Raw genomic sequence first — 16,804 nt, 5'->3', positions numbered from 1 at the left:
CTGCCAGGAAAATTCACTGGACTTCAGGCTAATCTCTCTCTCTCAGTCCAACCTACCAAAATAGCAGGAAGAAGTGCTATATACAATATCTTGAGCTCTTGCCAAAAGGTATGATATAAATAATAAAATAGTAATAAATAATTACAGTTTATTCTATAAGCAGTATAATTGCATCTATTGTATACTTTTACTTATATTTACTGTATATTACATACAGTATGTTATAAATGCTGTATTACAAATAATCTTCAAAGGCCTCCACCACTTTGGGGCGATTTGCACCTCTTGCTCAGCTGGTTTTCAATAGCTTCTTTTGTCCTAATCACCTAATCAAGTAGGATCAACCTCACGGGATTTCAGACTTGCATTTCTTTGCCTGTGGTGTTGTGCACTCATTTATTCAGGGGAAGTACATTTCCAACAAACCCAATTCACAACTGCTGTGAATGTGGGAACATTACATGCTGGAAACAATGCATTCTCTTATCAGTTTTTGAAGAATCGGTGTAATTAGCATAATAAGTATATAGTAACTAAATTCTGACAATTGTGATTAGAGTGTCTATTTTTAATTGTTTCAGCTGAAAATGTGGCCAAACAGTGGAAGATTACTCGAAAAGAACAAGACCAACAGGCTGTAATGTCACAGAACAAGGCTGAAAATGCCCAGAAGGGTGGATATTTTGATAAAGAGATTGTACCTGTGGTTGTCCCTTCTAGAAGAGGTCAGTGAGCAGTTTGACATACTGGACAAGGGGCCGGGACCTGTTTCTTACTATAAGGATTCATCTTTGTATTCATTTTTATTTGCTTCGATTCTTCCTCCCTCATGTGTTAAAATAATTGGTGTATTGGGAAGGCAGAGACACTTAATAACCTCATGCATAATTAGTTAGTCTTTACTGCTAGATGAAGATAAAATTGTGAATGTAACCCTTGTGTGCTGCCAATTATAAACATCTAGGCTTTGAAAAGAGAAGAATAATTACAGATCTAGAAAGAATGTCACCTATCATTCACTGCTGCCATAATGTCAGTTTTGAACTGGTTCATAGGTTAAACCAAAGTTTCTTCCTGTTTCAATAACATGTATTTTTTTTTAAAAAAAATAATTGTATTAATTTAATAGTAATTTAAAGAATAATCCCAATTTTAAAATTTCTCATGAGTTAATTTCAAGAGTTACTAAATCAATTGTTGGCACCTTATTAGGAGTTTAATATATTTATCTGTGCTATAGTTTGGTTAATAGTGATCCGTTGAATAAATCACAGCAGATGGGCTTTACTTCTTACGCTAACCCAAAATCAACCAAGCAACATAGATTGGGTTCATACTGTACCTAAACCCCAAGGAAGAATTTTATGGCTTAATATATGAACTCGATTTATCACTTCTAGGCTAGAATACATATAATTAAGGATTGTGGGAAATTGCAGCCACTGAAAAGATGGCTAATAGTCATTGTCATATAATGATTATTACTACCACTTTTTACAATACAATACAATACAATAGCAGAGTTGGAAGGGACCTTGGAGATCTTTTAGTCCAACCCCCTGACTAGGCAGGAAACCCTATACCGTTTCAGACAAATGGCTATCCAACATCTTCTCAAAGACTTCCAGTGTTGGGGCATTCACAACTTCTGGAGGCAAGCTGTTCCACTGATTAATTGTTCTAACTGTCAGGAAGTTTCTCCTCAGTTCTAAGTTGCTTCTCTCCTTGATTAGTTTCCACCCATTGCTTCTTGTTCTACCGTCAGGTGCCTTGGAGAATAGTTTGACTCCCTCTTCTTTGTGGCAACCCCTGAGATATTGGAACACTGCTATCATGTCTCCCCTAGTCCTTCTTTTTATTAAACTAGACATACGTAGTTCCTGCAATCGTTCTTCATATGTTTTAGTCTCCAGTCCCCTAATCATCTTTGTTGCTCTTCTCTGAACTCTTTCTGGAGTCTCCACATCTTTTTAATAACAAGAAGCATATAGTGCATAGCTTGTGAACAGGACAGGAAAGTTCCAGGGGAAAATGCTACCCCAGATGACCCCTCTACCACTCTCTATTGGAGGGCAGTGCATTTTTTAAAAAAATGAAGCTTTCAATAAAAAAATAAAATGTAAGGAAGAGAAAAATAAAGAAGTAGGAAAGAAAAAGTCAAGGGAACAAATGATTCCCCACTTTCTTTGGTAAAGATAGAAATGTGACATACTGTGAGCACTTACTTAAAGACTAACAGTAACACACAGTAATTCTATAATCATAAAACAGTTCTGATTGTCAAATGTCAAAATCAAAGTTTCTTTTGTCTTGGTTTCAAGGAAAAAATCCAAAACTGGTTTCCAATTTGGAAACAAAGATAACAGTCCTTTCTTTGATCAAAATGTTTCTCCATCTTCACCAACTCCATGTCAGGCCTGCAGTCATATTCCTTTTTTAGGATCTTTGGCCCGCCACACTCTCTATTATTTCATTATGCTGTTTCATTAGTGTAGTAATTGGGAGGGGGAGTAGAAAGGAGTAGAATTGTGGAATGTGTTGTTGTCATTCTTTTATAGAAGCCAAGGTCATAATAATAATAATAATAATAATAATAATAATAATAATAATAATAATAATAATAATAATAATAATAATAATAATAATAATAATAATAATAATAATAAATATTTATTTCTTAGCCGCACCCTCTCCCGAAGGACTCGGGGCGGCGTACAACAAAACATAGGAAATAAATATATCGACATACATATAACAAAACATATACCAAGACATATATACGACATATACAAGGAGGAGGTGAACTGATAGATAAAAACAAGTAAAACCACAATGTTTAAAAACCCCTAAATAAATTGAATGCAATTAAAATACCCCAAATAAAAAACCCGTCAGGAGCGATATAGTTGGATCAAAGTTGAGCCAGGCCAGCAACTTGAAAAAGGTGGGTCTTGAGCTTTACACGAAAGGAGCGGAGGTCAGAGGTATTCCTAATATCCGGGGGGAGGTCATTCCACAGGGCTGGGCCCGCCACAGAGAAGGCTCTACTCCTAGGCGCCGCCCCTCGACACTGTCTGGTGGACGGCACCTGGAGGAGGCCCTCTCTGTGCGAGCGGATTGGTCGCAGGGATGTATGGGGCAGAATACGATCCCGCAAGTAACTAGGTCCTAAGCCATGGAGCGCTTTAAAGATTGTTATCAAAACCTTGAAACGCACCCGATAGACCACATCATCTTTTGTCTCCGCACCTCTGCACCTGACCGGAACCAGCTGGGTGGAGATGCCAGCATGGCCAAAGAAGATTGGACCATGTGATGGATTTATAGGTGTGGGGAAAAGATCATGAACTTTCAACTGGGTGTAATCCCAGGAAGTTTTCAGATTTGGGATTCCACAGTTCGTTGCCAACATGTCTGCCTTATTAAATTGGAACTTTAAGGATAGCTCTGCCTTGGACTCTGATTTAATTCTGCATGATATTTGGAACGCTGAGACTCCATTCACTTCATCATCAGTTCTTCCGTTGCCCGTATCTGTATGTTCTTCCATCCCTGTGGCATACAAAAGTCTTGCTGATGTTACCATAAATAAAAACAGACCCATTTTTTAAAAGACATTTTTCGATAAAGCCTAAGAGAGGAATATCTGGTTTCAATTCTGCATTCCAAGAATTCTCTGAATCAAGGTACATATCTGATCCCAGTATTTCTTAGCCTTTTTACATTTCTACCAAAGATGATAAAAATGGTACCTTCAGGCCAGGGGTGGGTTCTGGATGCTGCTACTGCTGGTTGCTGAGGGATGCTCTGCACACACGCACTTAATGTGCGCTATGCACAGTACTAAAAAAAATGCTTATGCGCAGAAGCCCCAAAAAAGATGGTGGCGCCTATGGCACTGCCGAGAGAACTGGTTAGGGGCGTGGCAGGCCAGGTTACTACCTATTCGACCGAACCGGTCCTAACTGGTAGGGACGGGAGGGGGGAAATGCTGACTATCTTCCCCCCTCCAAAGCAACCTCGCATGTTTTCAAGATCCTCTGGAGAGGCTTTTTTTAAAAGAAACCCCCGAAAAAGCCACAAGATTTGGAGAGACGGGCTGGGGGTCTTTTTTTGGGGGGGGGAATCCCCAGAACTAGCTTGCCCAGTACCCTGAAGAGGTTCGCACAGGGCTCAGATGGCTGTAAAGTGTGGTACGAGGGGCAGAAGTCCCTGAACCCAGTGGGGCAATGCAGCTCCAGGAGTAGCAGTAGTTTCCTGGCAACCCAAAGGGGACATTCTCCCAGCGGTGTCTCAGGCGCTCCCACCCTTAGCTGAGAGGTGCCAAACTGCACCCAGCCACCCTCCCTCCCTCCTAGCTAAGAGTGGGAGCGCCTGAGACGCCCCTGGGATAATGTCCCCTTCGGGTTGCCGGGACAGCAAATTTCAAGGGAAAATGCAGCTGCTGGAATCGGTGTGCCACTGCTCCTGCAACTTAATGCTCTTCAAGAAGCCTGCATTACCGAGAGCAGCAGAAGGAGCAGCAATGGGCATCACCGCCACCCCAAGTGTCCAGCGTCCTCCTCGGGAGCCTCGAGTTGCCGCCGTTTGCGCGTCTCTCCCGAGCTTCTCTCAGGAGTTGAAATGGCAGGCGCCCTGCTGGCAGAGCCTCTGAGTGAAAGGCGAGTGAAGGGCGCAGTGACGGGAGAGGCTGGCATCCCCAAAGCCAGTTCTCGAGGAAGGAGGCAGAGATGAGGCCCGGGGCTCACTTCCCTGCCGGGCAATGGGGAGGGGGGCTTTCTTGCACACTTTTGGAGAAAGAAAGAAGGCATCTGAGGAAGCCCCCCCCTGCCTCTCAGAGGCAGGGTGATTGGTGAGCCATCCAATCAGCGTGCGGCAAACGGGGAAAGCATGGTGCAGATGGGCGGGGGGAGCGAGCGAGCGAGTCGCGACAGAATGGGCAGGATGAACGAGTGAGCGAGTGGCAACCAGATGGGCGGGGGAAGCGAGCGAAGGGGGACAGGCAGGAGGGAGTGTTGTGGTACTGTCCCAGCAGACGAACGGGTTCTAAAACATACGGTAAATTTGACGAACCCCTTTTGGCGTACTGGTGTGAACCGGGAGCAACCCACCCCTGGGATAAGTCCAGCATCAGTGGTTACATTGGAATTGTAAGCATTTGTGGCCCTACTCCTTATGTGTGCTCAAATTCCGATTAGAGTTTATTTCAGCACCGTATCTTAAATACTTATTTGAGCATTACATTGTTTTTTTTTTTACAAACGAACACTGTGTTTGTAACCAGAACCTCATTTATTTCTAAGTATTGCAAATAATTTTATAATTTGGGGGGGGGGGGGGGGAATAGAACTCATTAGTTTCTAACAGAATTCAGCCATGATTTTTAACCATGTTCACTGAACGAGCTGTTGACCTTTTGCAGGTGGAAAAAGCTGGTTGGACATTGGATCAAGTGGATCTATATGAAATTAATGAAGCTTTTGCTCTCATAGGTGTCGTAGTAGCAAAAGAACTAAAATTGAAGCCATAAAAGGTATGTTTAATATTGCCATAAAAACACAATACCCCAAATATTGCAGATTAGTTATAGCATGGAATGCATATGCTGCTCCAGATGAATGGAGCACTGAAATATATTTTGTTTGATTCAAACATGCAATATTTGCTAGGTGGGATGGGAAGGGTAACATTCAAACTAGTTTGTCATCTGAAATAAATTGCAGAAGATCCATTTGGGGAAATTTGATAAACTATATAGATGGGGGATTCCTTCTAGTGCAAATTGGTCCTTGATTAAAATCTTCATGTTGCAATATTTTCAGTGAGGTCTTATTTTCGGGGAAACGGTATATTATATTCCCTTTTCTAACCATGATCTCTTATCCGTCTTTAGGCTTTGATTATTCTTTTCTTAGCTTGTCTTCCATATTCCTCTCTTGGATCTTTATTTCTTTCTGTTTCCTCATCTTACCTACTCATTTTAAACTTTCCTACCTTTTCTATCCTCTTCCATTGTTTAGTTTCCAAAATATCTACTCTTGCCTCGTTCTCCCATAAAAATCTTCCTGTTTCCCCAGTTTCTTTTTTAATTTCCTTAGAATACTCTCTCCTTGGCTTATGTCATCAATCCCTATTGTTTTTATTATTATCTCTCCCATCCCCCCCGTTCCATTTGTTTTGTCTGTCCCCTTTTTTTGTCCTCTTTCAGTTGGCTCCTCCCCTTCCTTGTCAAGTTGAACCCTCACTGTCTCTTGTATTATATTTCCCAACATTTCAACTTTACTCATTTTTTCCATAACTTTCTAGTAGTGTCTTGTTAGTGTCTCCTTTGTACTTTGATGCCACCTCTTCCCAAGTTCCACTCAATTCTTCTTGATGAAGCATCTCATTAAATTTTATTGAATCCGTTGTTTGTCCAATAATCCAAAGACCATATATTCAAACTTACAAACACTTCTCAAAATGCTTAATGTTCTTATTTCTTTATATTCCAAGCTTAATCTGCCTGTTTCCTCTGGAGAGCCCTTTAAATCTTCCAGCACCTCCTTAAATCCCTCTGTAAATCCACTCTTATATTGTAATCTTCAGGGGTCTTTTCATCAATATTTTCTTTCATATCCTCAAGATTCAGGGAGGGGCCATGTTTAAATCTGCAGTAGACAAACAAAATTTTGGAAATGTTTTTCTTTTCATTAGCAGGTGGCACTCTTTAATTAAATTTCAATATTAAGCTGCTTTTTCCAATTTTCCACGATGTAAAGATGTTACTTTTTGAGCAAATAATTCCAGTGTTTCAAGATGCCTTTCCAATAAAACACCTGTCCAGTTTAAAAGTCCAACTTTCTACTTTTTAGCAATTTTTTTCTCTTCTATCTCCTCCCCCCTCTGATTCTACCTCCTTCAATTTTAGTATTTTTTCAAAGTACTTGATCACTGCTGCATTAAATAATTGTAAACCCTTTTCCAAATTCTTTTTGGGATTTGAGAATTCAAATAAATAGTTCTTCTCACCCAGCTCCCAACACTGACAACCAACTTTGCTCCAGCACAGTGCTTAGATGGTCATTCTCTCTCACAGCTTTGTGGCAGCTATCTTAAACTGCCTCTTCTTCCCATTGTGGCCCAAAGAAAAAAGCTCTGGGGTTCAGCAGGAGATTGCGATATCTCCTTCAACCTCACAGAGCGCTCCTCCTTAGCTTCACTGTCCCTACAGAGTGGTTTTTCGGCTCCCTTTGGAGCCCACAAACGGGAGAAAACCAGCAAAAGAATGGAGATGACCATTCTCTGACTGGAGTTGTTGGGAGGCTCCACTCCTCTCTTAAAAGCTTATCTTTCTCTGTGTTGTGATCCAGAACCTCTCAGAATCTTATGTTCACTTTTTAAAAATCTGCTTGTTAAATGTAAAGACATATTAGAATTCTTTATTGGACAAGAGCGATTAGATTGATACACAAGAAATTCGTTTGGAAACACAAGGAATTGATTTGATTATTTGATTGGACACACAAGGAGTTATTGAACATCAGATAGAATTTGGCACTCTGTGATGCTAGTATTCAAATAAAATGTCATAGACTTTTGGAAACAAAGCTTATGTTGAGCTGTAGACTTCTAGTAGCACTTCCAAAGGAACCTATCTAGGCATTGCAGTCCAAAAAGGACATCAAAAAAATTAAAGGAAGTCCAGAGAACAAAGTTCTACATGGAACAATCGAAGGAATTGCATATATTTACGCTGTGGAAGAGAAGATTAAAGGGGTGTATGATAAGAATTTAACCTACAAAGGATTGAATTTATTCTCCATTTCCCCAGGGGGTGGAATCAGAATCAGTGGCTTGTAATTGCTGGTTAATATTCGGACTGGATATCAGAGTGATTTTTCTGACAATAAAAGCTGTTATAGAAGTTACAATCACAATTTTATGATAGCTCCAGTACTACGTAGGTGAGCAGTAAAGTTGGTGGTCACAGCAGAATATTCCTTCCACAAATTTAGTGACTGGGAATAAAAATTGAATAGCCAAATATCAGGCATTGGTTTAAAAAATACTAAGAAAATTAAAAGGTACGTTTGAAAAGAAACAGGCAAGTGTGTTGTATAAGTAATGGCTCAGTCAGAGACAATTTTCTCTAATCTCAGCATGAAAACGAGTCTTGCCCACTTCACTATAAAATCTATTGTCAGAGGTTTCAATCCTTGTTTTAAACATTAGGTTCCAAAGTAGGAAAGGAAGACTTCTACATTTGATTTAAGATATGCTTCTGAGGTTTTCTTTCTTTCTTTTGGCAGGTTAACGTTGAAGGTGGGGCTGTTGCTCTTGGTCACCCTCTTGGAGCATCTGGTTGTCGAATCCTAGTTACACTTCTGCACTCACTAGAACGAACAGGTGGAAAACGAGGAGTTGCAGCTTTATGTATAGGAGGAGGAATGGGCATAGCTATGTGTATAGAAAGATAAAGGAAACTTTTCTTTGATTTTACATCAATTTATAACATGACTCATCTTTATTAGTAAGTAATAAAGAAATAATATTAGGCAATACATACCTATTGATACTAGGCATGATCTAAGCATCCTGCTGTCAGTTTAAATAAAACTTTCTTCAATGATCTACTTTGTCTTTTCTTGCCTCTGATTTCTAATGAAGACAAGGGATCCACTGAATCTTTTAGAAGCAGAACAGAGGTGGGCTCCTACTGGTTGGCTGAATAGTAGTAACTTGGCCTGGGTCGCTGGAACCCACAGTGACCCAAGCCTGCCACTCCCCCAAACTGGTTCTCCTACAGCCCCGCCATCTTGATTTTCGGTTCTGCTCAATGTTCATTGCAGAAATGTATTTTTTATTCCTTTTTTAATGTTTTGCGCATGCACAGACATTTTTAGGTGCAAATGTGCACGCATGCGGAGCCAGCGGTAATACCAGCAGTAACCCATCCCTAAAGCAGAAGGCATACCATCATCCTGTCTTTGAGAAAAACAGCCACTACATTATAACTTTTCCCCCTTCTCCAATACTAGCATAAAACTACGACCACAGTTTTTGTGTACAAAAGGGAGGGGTTTTTGCATTCTGCTGCATTATTTCCAGTAGCAAAATACTTACAAGAAATGCACCAAAAAATAAGAGTTTGGCTGTAATTTGACTTTGTTAGTGGTAGCTACTGCTGAAGCTCTCAGGTTTTCTACAATTTCCTCCCCTTTACATTCTGCATTATAATACTGATACATATACAAAATATGCAGTGGTGGGATTCAAATAATGTAACAACTGATCTCTGCCCTAATGACCAGTTTGGGTAGGCGTGGCTGGGTGGTCATGTGACTGGGTAGGCGTGGCCAACTTGACATTACTCATGTCGAGGGCACTTTGCGTCACCTGGCCTCTCGTGATGGTGAGGATGCTGCAACAGTCGTAAGTGTAAATATGGTCGTACGTCACTTTTTTCAGTGTCGTTGTAACTTTGAACAGTCACTAAATGAACTGTTGTAAGTCAAGGATTGCCTGTACAAAAATACAAAAAGTTTCTTTGCTTGCAAAGAGCTGCCCATAATACCAATCATTCGATTAGAAATGGGGGAATACAGACTGAAGATCAATTATAGCCACAGCCATCACGGAAACCTAAGCCATTCCGTCCGAATACCTTCCTTTTCATCAGCAATACCTGCAACCCGTGGGCATATTTGGGTTACAAAATGCTGAGCTAAAGAGGCAAATTAACAAAGTATATAGGGGACTCACGTTCAAGTCTCCCAAGCTTGTCAGGATCACAATAAAATTAGTACATGTCACAGATATCTAAACAAACTTCATGTCTGGTATCATCTTACTAAGCTTTATCATGAGAGAAAACTAAAACGAATTGAAGGATCCACACCCTACCTCCTTTTTTGGGGGTTAATCTTACTGTCAGTGAGCAGTCATGTGTCTTGGCCACTCTGAAGCCATGCAAGAGATTTAAGGCCACTTTAAGGGTTTTACAAGTAGTCCTCGATTTATGGCCACAATTGAGCCCAAAAATTCCACTGCTAAGCAAGGTAGTCAAGGGAGTCATAACCCTTTTTATAATCATTTTTGCCCCGATTAAGCAAATCACTACAGTTGTTAAGTGAAACGTGTAGTCATTAAGCAATTATGGCTTTGCCCATTGTCTCTGCTTGTCAGAAGCTCCCTAGGAAGGTTGCAAATTACAAGCCCAGGACACTGCAATCATTTTAAATACACGGTAGTTGCCAAGCACACAAAGTTTGGTCACAGGACTGTGGGGATGTTGCAGCAGTCATAAGTGTGAAAACTGGCCCATGTCACTTTTTTCGGTGCCATTGTATCAAATCATTTCCTATATTTCACAAGAAAGTTCTTACTCATGGGTATTTATAATTAATTCTGATTACCATAAGGTGAACATGTTGAAACCTATTATATAGCAGCTCAAATTATTTCTCCTCTATGTATTCCAGTTTGCTGACAAAACAGGCCTTAAATAAATAAAAGCCTTGAAAGTCCCAATTTGCAGTATGTAACCTGATTCTAAATTATAAAGATGTCACGAGTCACTGCTAGAAACAACTGCTTTACACCAAGTAAGGATGAATTCCTCGTCATGTCGTCAAACATACAGTTTAGAAGCCTAATAAATCAGCAACCCTTTTGAACTGAATTCCAGCAAAATGTTGAAAGAATCAGTGTCCCCCAATTAAGGGTTAGTAACATTGATGAAGGGTGCTGATACAGCTACATTGTTTGCACAATTATTAGGCAAGTTGTATTTTGGAGGATTAATTTTATTACTGAAGAACTACACTGCTTTGGGTCAACCCAAAATGTTAATAAACCTCAAACCAGAATATTTAAGAAAGTAAAAGTGAGGCTTTGGTTTTCTTAGGAGAAGATATGTGCACAATTATTAGGCAACTATGAGTGTGCCAAATCATTATGCAAGTAAATGAAAAATCAAAATTTGTCCATCTCACTTGTTTATTTGCACCTGTTAAAGTGAGAATAAACAACTCAAAACGTTGAAATAAACATTTCTGACATTTAAACAAATCAGTTTCTTGATCTGTTAACGATCAACTTTTTGTGCAACAATATCCACAGCCTCCCAGATACTGTAAAGAGAGGTGTGTTGTTTTCCTTCACTGTAAATATCCCTTTAAGAAGGGTCCACAAGCCCTCAATAGGGTTTACATCAGGTGAGGAAGGGGGGGGCATGTCATTATTCTTTGATCTTTAAGGGTTTTACTGGCTAGCCACACAGTGGAGTTCTTTGATGCCTGTGATGGAGCATTGTCCTGCATAAAAATCATGGCCTTCTTGAAAGCTGCAGACTTTTTCCTGTATCACTGCTTGAAGAAATTGTCTTTTAAAAACTGGCAGTAGTTTTGGGAGTTGATTTTGAGTCCATCTTCAAACCAAAAATGTCTAACTAGCTCATCTTTAACACCAGCCCATACCAATACCCCACTTCCACCTTGCTGGCATTAAGTCGAAGTGGAGCTTTGTGCCTGTAACTGACCAAGCTACGGGGTCATCCATCTGGTCCGTCGAGAGTCACTCTCATCTCATCAGTCCATAAAACCATTGAAAAATCTGTCTTTAGATATTTCTTGGCCCAGCTTGCCATTTCAAGTCATGTGTTTTATTCAGTGGTGGTCAGGTTTAGCCTTCCTTACCATGGCCCTGTCTCTGAGTTCTGAACACCTTGTACGTCTGGGCACTTCAGGTAGGTGGCAGTTCTGGAATGTGACAGCACTGGAGGATAACGGGTTCCTGGTAGCTTCACGTTTGAGTCTTTTCAAATCTTGGGGCAGTTAATATGCACCTTTTTTTCTCAACACATTTCTTGTAACCCAGTTGACCATTTGCCACAAAATGTTTGATGGTTCGTGATCAAGTTCCAATATCTTAGCAATTTCAAGAGTGCTGCATCCCTCTGAAATACTTTTTTTTACAATTTTTGACTTTTCAGAATCAGTTCAATCTCTCTTTTTTGCCCATTTTGTCTGAGGAAAATAGCTGTCTAATAATTATGCACCCCTCGATATAGAGCAGCGATGGCGAACCTTTTTTGGCTCGCGTGCCATAAGGGGGGAGCGCAGGGGGGTCGTGCACAGGCATGCTGCACCCATAATGCAACGCGCGACCCATTGCGCATGCGCGCATGAGAGGCGCTCCCCATTTTTTGCATGCTTTTTTCGCCCTCCTCAGACTCCAGAGGCTTTATAGGAGCCTGGGGAGGGCAAAAACAGCCTCCCTGCCCCCCCCCGGAGGCCCTCCGGAGGCTTCAGGGATCTTCAGAAGGCTTCCCTGAAGCCTCCGGAGGACTAAAAATGATACTACGAGAACCAGAGGTCCATTTCCGAACTTCCGGTTTCCCTATAGGCCATTTTTTTTTGCTCTCCAGAGGCTTCAGGGAAGCTCCTGAAGCCTCCGGAGGGCCTCCAGGGGGGCAGGGGGCTCTTTTCACCCCCCCCAGGCTCCTATAAAGCCTCTGGAGCCTGGGGAGGGTGAAAAATGGCTTAAAAAAAGGCTGAACTTACAGGCCAACGCCTTGCGTGCTCTGACAAATGGCTCTGTGTGCTACCTGTGGCACGCGTGTCATAGGTTCGCCCTCCTGGATATAGGGTGTTGATCTGCTTAGGCCACATCCTCCCTCATTACGCAAATACACATCACCTGATATGCTTACATCCATTGAGCATTCAAGTTTATACTGCTTGGAGATGGAAAATATGCATTAAAATGATATGGTCAACATACTCACTTGACTAATATTTGTGCATGCAGTGTAGCATGGAACTGCAGATTCTCCTTGTTTGAATAATTGTATCATACATCAATAGTTACAATGCTGATGTCCAAAGAGGCCCAACATTCAGAATATTCACAATTGCTAAAACGAATATTAACCTCTTTCCATCTTTAAGAATCCTATACTTTCACTACCTATTGTATGCCTGCTGATTGAATTAATCAGCACTGTTATTCATAGTCTAAAACTTAACTTTCTGATCCTTTAGGAAGCCTATCACAACATCATAGGTGTGTCCAAAAGGGAACACGTAATATCATGAACATAGTACGTCCCATCATTTATGTGGAACTCAAGTAAAGCTGATAATACCTCCAAACCTGGCCAACGAAATGATGTTGTCAATGTTCTTTTCAGTGTTTGGAGTCTATGGGAACATGGGTAAGGAGAACCCGGCTTAAATTTAAGCCTTGTAAGCTGAGCAACTGTGGACTCTAGGTCTCCTGACATCTTGGAATTTTCTGTCATTGTTTCCGAGTGGGGTTGCATAGCCGATCAGGACATTATGATCTTTGTGTGTCCTAAACACTTGTCTTCATTGGTCCCGCTCTTCATAAAAATACTATTAAACATATTTCATATGATTTTCAATATTTTCATTGCATTTTATAGAGAAATAGGAAATAGTAAATCATATTTTTATTGTTTTCTAACAATCACTGGCTATTAAAAGATGAAATTGATTTTCATCCTTTCATGTAAAAATCCAGGAACCTCACAAGAAAAGTGCTATATAATTAAAACTTAGGTAATAAAAGCAACATAGAAATATTGCTATCCAATTGTAATACTTACTTTTCCCTTATAAGTTTGTATAATTTAATATAACATACTCCTGTGAACATTAAAGGTAAAGGTTCCCCTTGCACATATGTGCTGGTCATTCCCGACTCTAGGGGGCTATGCTCTTCTCTGTTTCGAAGCCAAAGAGTCTGAAGATGCCTCGGTGGTCATGTAGCCAGCATGACTAAATGCAAAAGGCGCACGGAACACTGTTACCTTCCCACCAAAGGTGGTTCCTATTTTTTTACTTGCATTTTTACATGCTTTCAAACTGTTAGGTTGGCAGAAGTTGGGACAAGTAATGGGAGCTCACTTTGTTACGCGGTGCTAGGGATTTGAACTGCCGATCTTTCTATCAACAAGTTCAGCGTCTTAACCTCTGAGCCACTTTAGTTCACTCCTGTGAACATTATTAAAACATTAAATCATCAGTGGTATTAAATATATGACTAAGCTTTTAATTTGAATTGAATTATATTTTATTTTACTTGCATTTGCAGTCTAGTTATTGTGTATATTTTCAAGGCAAAAAGCATGATTTCATTCCAGTGTAGTTTTTTGTCCCTACAAGGATAGGTGGAACACACTTGGGGTGGGGAAAACACTGGTTGTTGAAAATGCCTAAGATATAAACCATGGTTTAGTTTAGTTTACTTTATTGTCATTGTACCTCGGGCAATGAAATTAAATGCCATCTTCAGTGTACATTATAACTCTAAAAATAAAACACAAACATACATCCTTCACACTCCATACTCATGATGGCAAACCTATGGCACGTGTTCCATAGGTGGCACGCAGAGCCCTCTATGCGGGCATGCCAGCCGTCGCCACAGCTCAGCTCCACCATGCATGTGCGCGTGCTTCCCACCACACAACTGGTCTTCGGGTCTCTTCTGCGCAGTGACGTGCAGTCAGGGGAGGCAGGGGAGGCGGAGCCTCACCACTCTCGTCATGAAAATAAAAAAGAATTACTCCTGGAAGCCGTGAAAGTGGCTGGGAGAGGCGCGCGGCTTGGTTTAGCCTCCCTGGACATCTCAGCAGCAGCCCCAAGTGTGCCGATCTCGCCATTTTTTATATCGGGCGAGCCCAGGATCCTTGCAAGGGGAATGGGACGTGTGCAGGAGGCTCCTCAGCTCCAGCCTCAATCAGCGCAGCCGCGGTCCCCTTCATCTTGCCTCAGGAAGGAGGGGAATGGGACCACGTGTGCAGGGGAAGGGGATCGCGGCTCTGCTAATCTGAGGCTGTGTGCTGAGGAGCCTCCTGCACACGTGGTCCCATTTCCCTTGCAAGGATCACAGGCTCGCCCAATGCAAAAAATGTCTAGGTACCATGTTTCCCCGAAAATACAACCTGTCCTGCGCTCACTGACCTAGCGTTATCCCGAAAGCACCAAGTTACAGGAGCCGGGGGTGGGGGGAGCGCTCACGTTGCTTGCCGCCTTCAATATACCGCTAGGTTGGGGAGTGGCGTTCTGTCCGGCCAGAGGGGAGAGTTGCCGGGCGGCTGCTCTCTTGTGAACTGGCTCCCGAAGAGCCGGGCACAGCCTCAGGGGCGAAGCAGCCATGAGGTAACTATGCTCACGAGCAGCCGCCTGGAAAATCCCCTCTCTAGCCGGGAAAAGCGCCATTCACTGACCTGAGCAGCCGCCCGGCAAATCCCCTCTCCAGCCGGGAAAAGCGCCATTCACCAAGCCCTTGCGCAGCTCTCCCAGGCGACCGCCGCTGGCTGCTGCTGCCCGCCGCCACCCGCTGCCCCGCCGCTCCGCTCCGTGCATAACTTCCAAACTCCAAAACTTCCAGCATCGGCCGCTCTAGGAGTGCTCTCTATGGTGGGCCGGCTGCTGGAAGACTGTCCGGAAAACTCTCTGTCCAGCAGCCGGCCCACCATAGAGAGCACTCCTAGAGCGGCCGATGCTGGAAGTTTTGGAGTTTGGAAGTTATGCACGGAGCGGAGTGGGGCGGCGGCGGGCAGCAGCAGCGGTCGCCTGGGAGAGCTGCGCAAGGGCTTGGTGAATGGCGCTTTTCCCGGCTGGAGAGGGGATTTGCGGGGCGGCTGCTGAGGTCAGTGAATGGCGCTTTTCCCGGCTGGAGAGGGGATTTGCGGGGCGGCTGCTGAGGTCAGTGAATGGCGCTTTTTCCGGCTGGAGAGGGGATTTGCGGGGCGGCTGCTGAGGTCAGTGAATGGCGCTTTTCCCGGCTGGAGAGGGGATTTGCGGGGCGGCTGCTGAGGTCAGTGAATGGCGCTTTTCCCGGCTGGAGAGTTTCCCGGCAACTCTCTCCTCTGGCCGGACAGAACGCCACTCCCCAACCTAGCGGTATACCGAAGGCGGCAAGCAACGTGAGCGCTCCCCCCACCCCCGGCTCCTGTAACTTGGCGCTTTCGGGATAACGCTAGGTCAGTGAGCGCAGGACAGGTTGTATTTTCGGGGAAACACGGTACCCAGGCATTTTTTGCATTGGGCGAGCCTGGGATCCTTGCAAGGGGAATGGGACCACGTGTGCAGGCGGCTCCTCAGCGCACAGCCTCAGATTAGCAGAGCCGCAATCCCCTTCCCCTGCACACGTGGTCCCATTCCCCTCCTTCCTGAGGCAAGATGAAGGGGACCGCGGCTGCGCTGATTGAGGCTGGAGCTGAAGAAATTTCTCCGTTTGGGCTGCGCCCCTGCGATCGGAGCAACCACGTGGTTTGATGACGTCACCAGCCTCACCAGTCATAAACGTCACCGCACGTCACTGCTTCTGCGCATGCACGATAGGTGGGTGAGGCCTTCCGCAGGTTGCCTCCCAGCGCACCCTACTTTTCTCCTCCATTTCTGCTGCCCATGCCTCCCCCCATCTCAACAGGTTGTCCCCCAACACCCCCTAACTTTCTCCTCAATTTCTGCCTCAGAGAGGCACCTGCAGAGGGTGGAACCTGTGGAGATCGGGGGAGCCAAAATGGGGTACGGGGGTGCCGTGCAAGTCCCCCCCCCCTGTGCCCTGTTTTGGGCCTGGAAAGCCTCCTGCACCAACCTGGAAGCCGAAACGGAGCATGTGTGTGTGTGATACATGTGCGGGGGACGGGGGGGAGCACATGCATGGGGAGCACTTGCGTTGCATTTTGGGGATTGGGGCACATGCACATGCATTTGCGTGCGCGCACACACACTTTGGGCACTCGGCACCAAAAAGGTTAACCCTCACTGCTCTATACAATTGAATT

General features: G+C 43.4%; 1 long non-coding RNA gene and 1 pseudogene across 2 annotated transcripts in view; both read left to right on the top strand.

The window, feature by feature from the left end:
* LOC309387557 (acetyl-CoA acetyltransferase, cytosolic-like) overlaps positions 1-1,061 on the top strand; it is a 31,279-nt pseudogene extending 30,218 nt beyond the window's left edge. Inside the window, exon 5 of the transcript XR_014176855.1 lies at positions 582-1,061. The product of XR_014176855.1 is annotated as an acetyl-CoA acetyltransferase, cytosolic-like (transcript). The remainder of the gene's footprint in view (positions 1-581) is intronic.
* Positions 1,062-5,400: 4,339 nt separating this feature from the next.
* On the top strand, positions 5,401-8,481 carry LOC309387558. The gene is made up of 2 exons (XR_014174626.1): positions 5,401-5,533; positions 8,292-8,481. It is a non-coding gene; the product is annotated as an uncharacterized lncRNA (long non-coding RNA).
* Positions 8,482-16,804: the final 8,323 nt, after the last annotated feature.

The sequence above is a fragment of the Natrix helvetica genome, assembly GCF_964273705.1.
Source record: "Natrix helvetica genome assembly, chromosome: 2".
NCBI classification, from domain to species: Eukaryota; Metazoa; Chordata; class Lepidosauria; order Squamata; family Natricidae; genus Natrix; species Natrix helvetica.
This window is presented reverse-complemented; position numbering and strand designations above follow the sequence as displayed.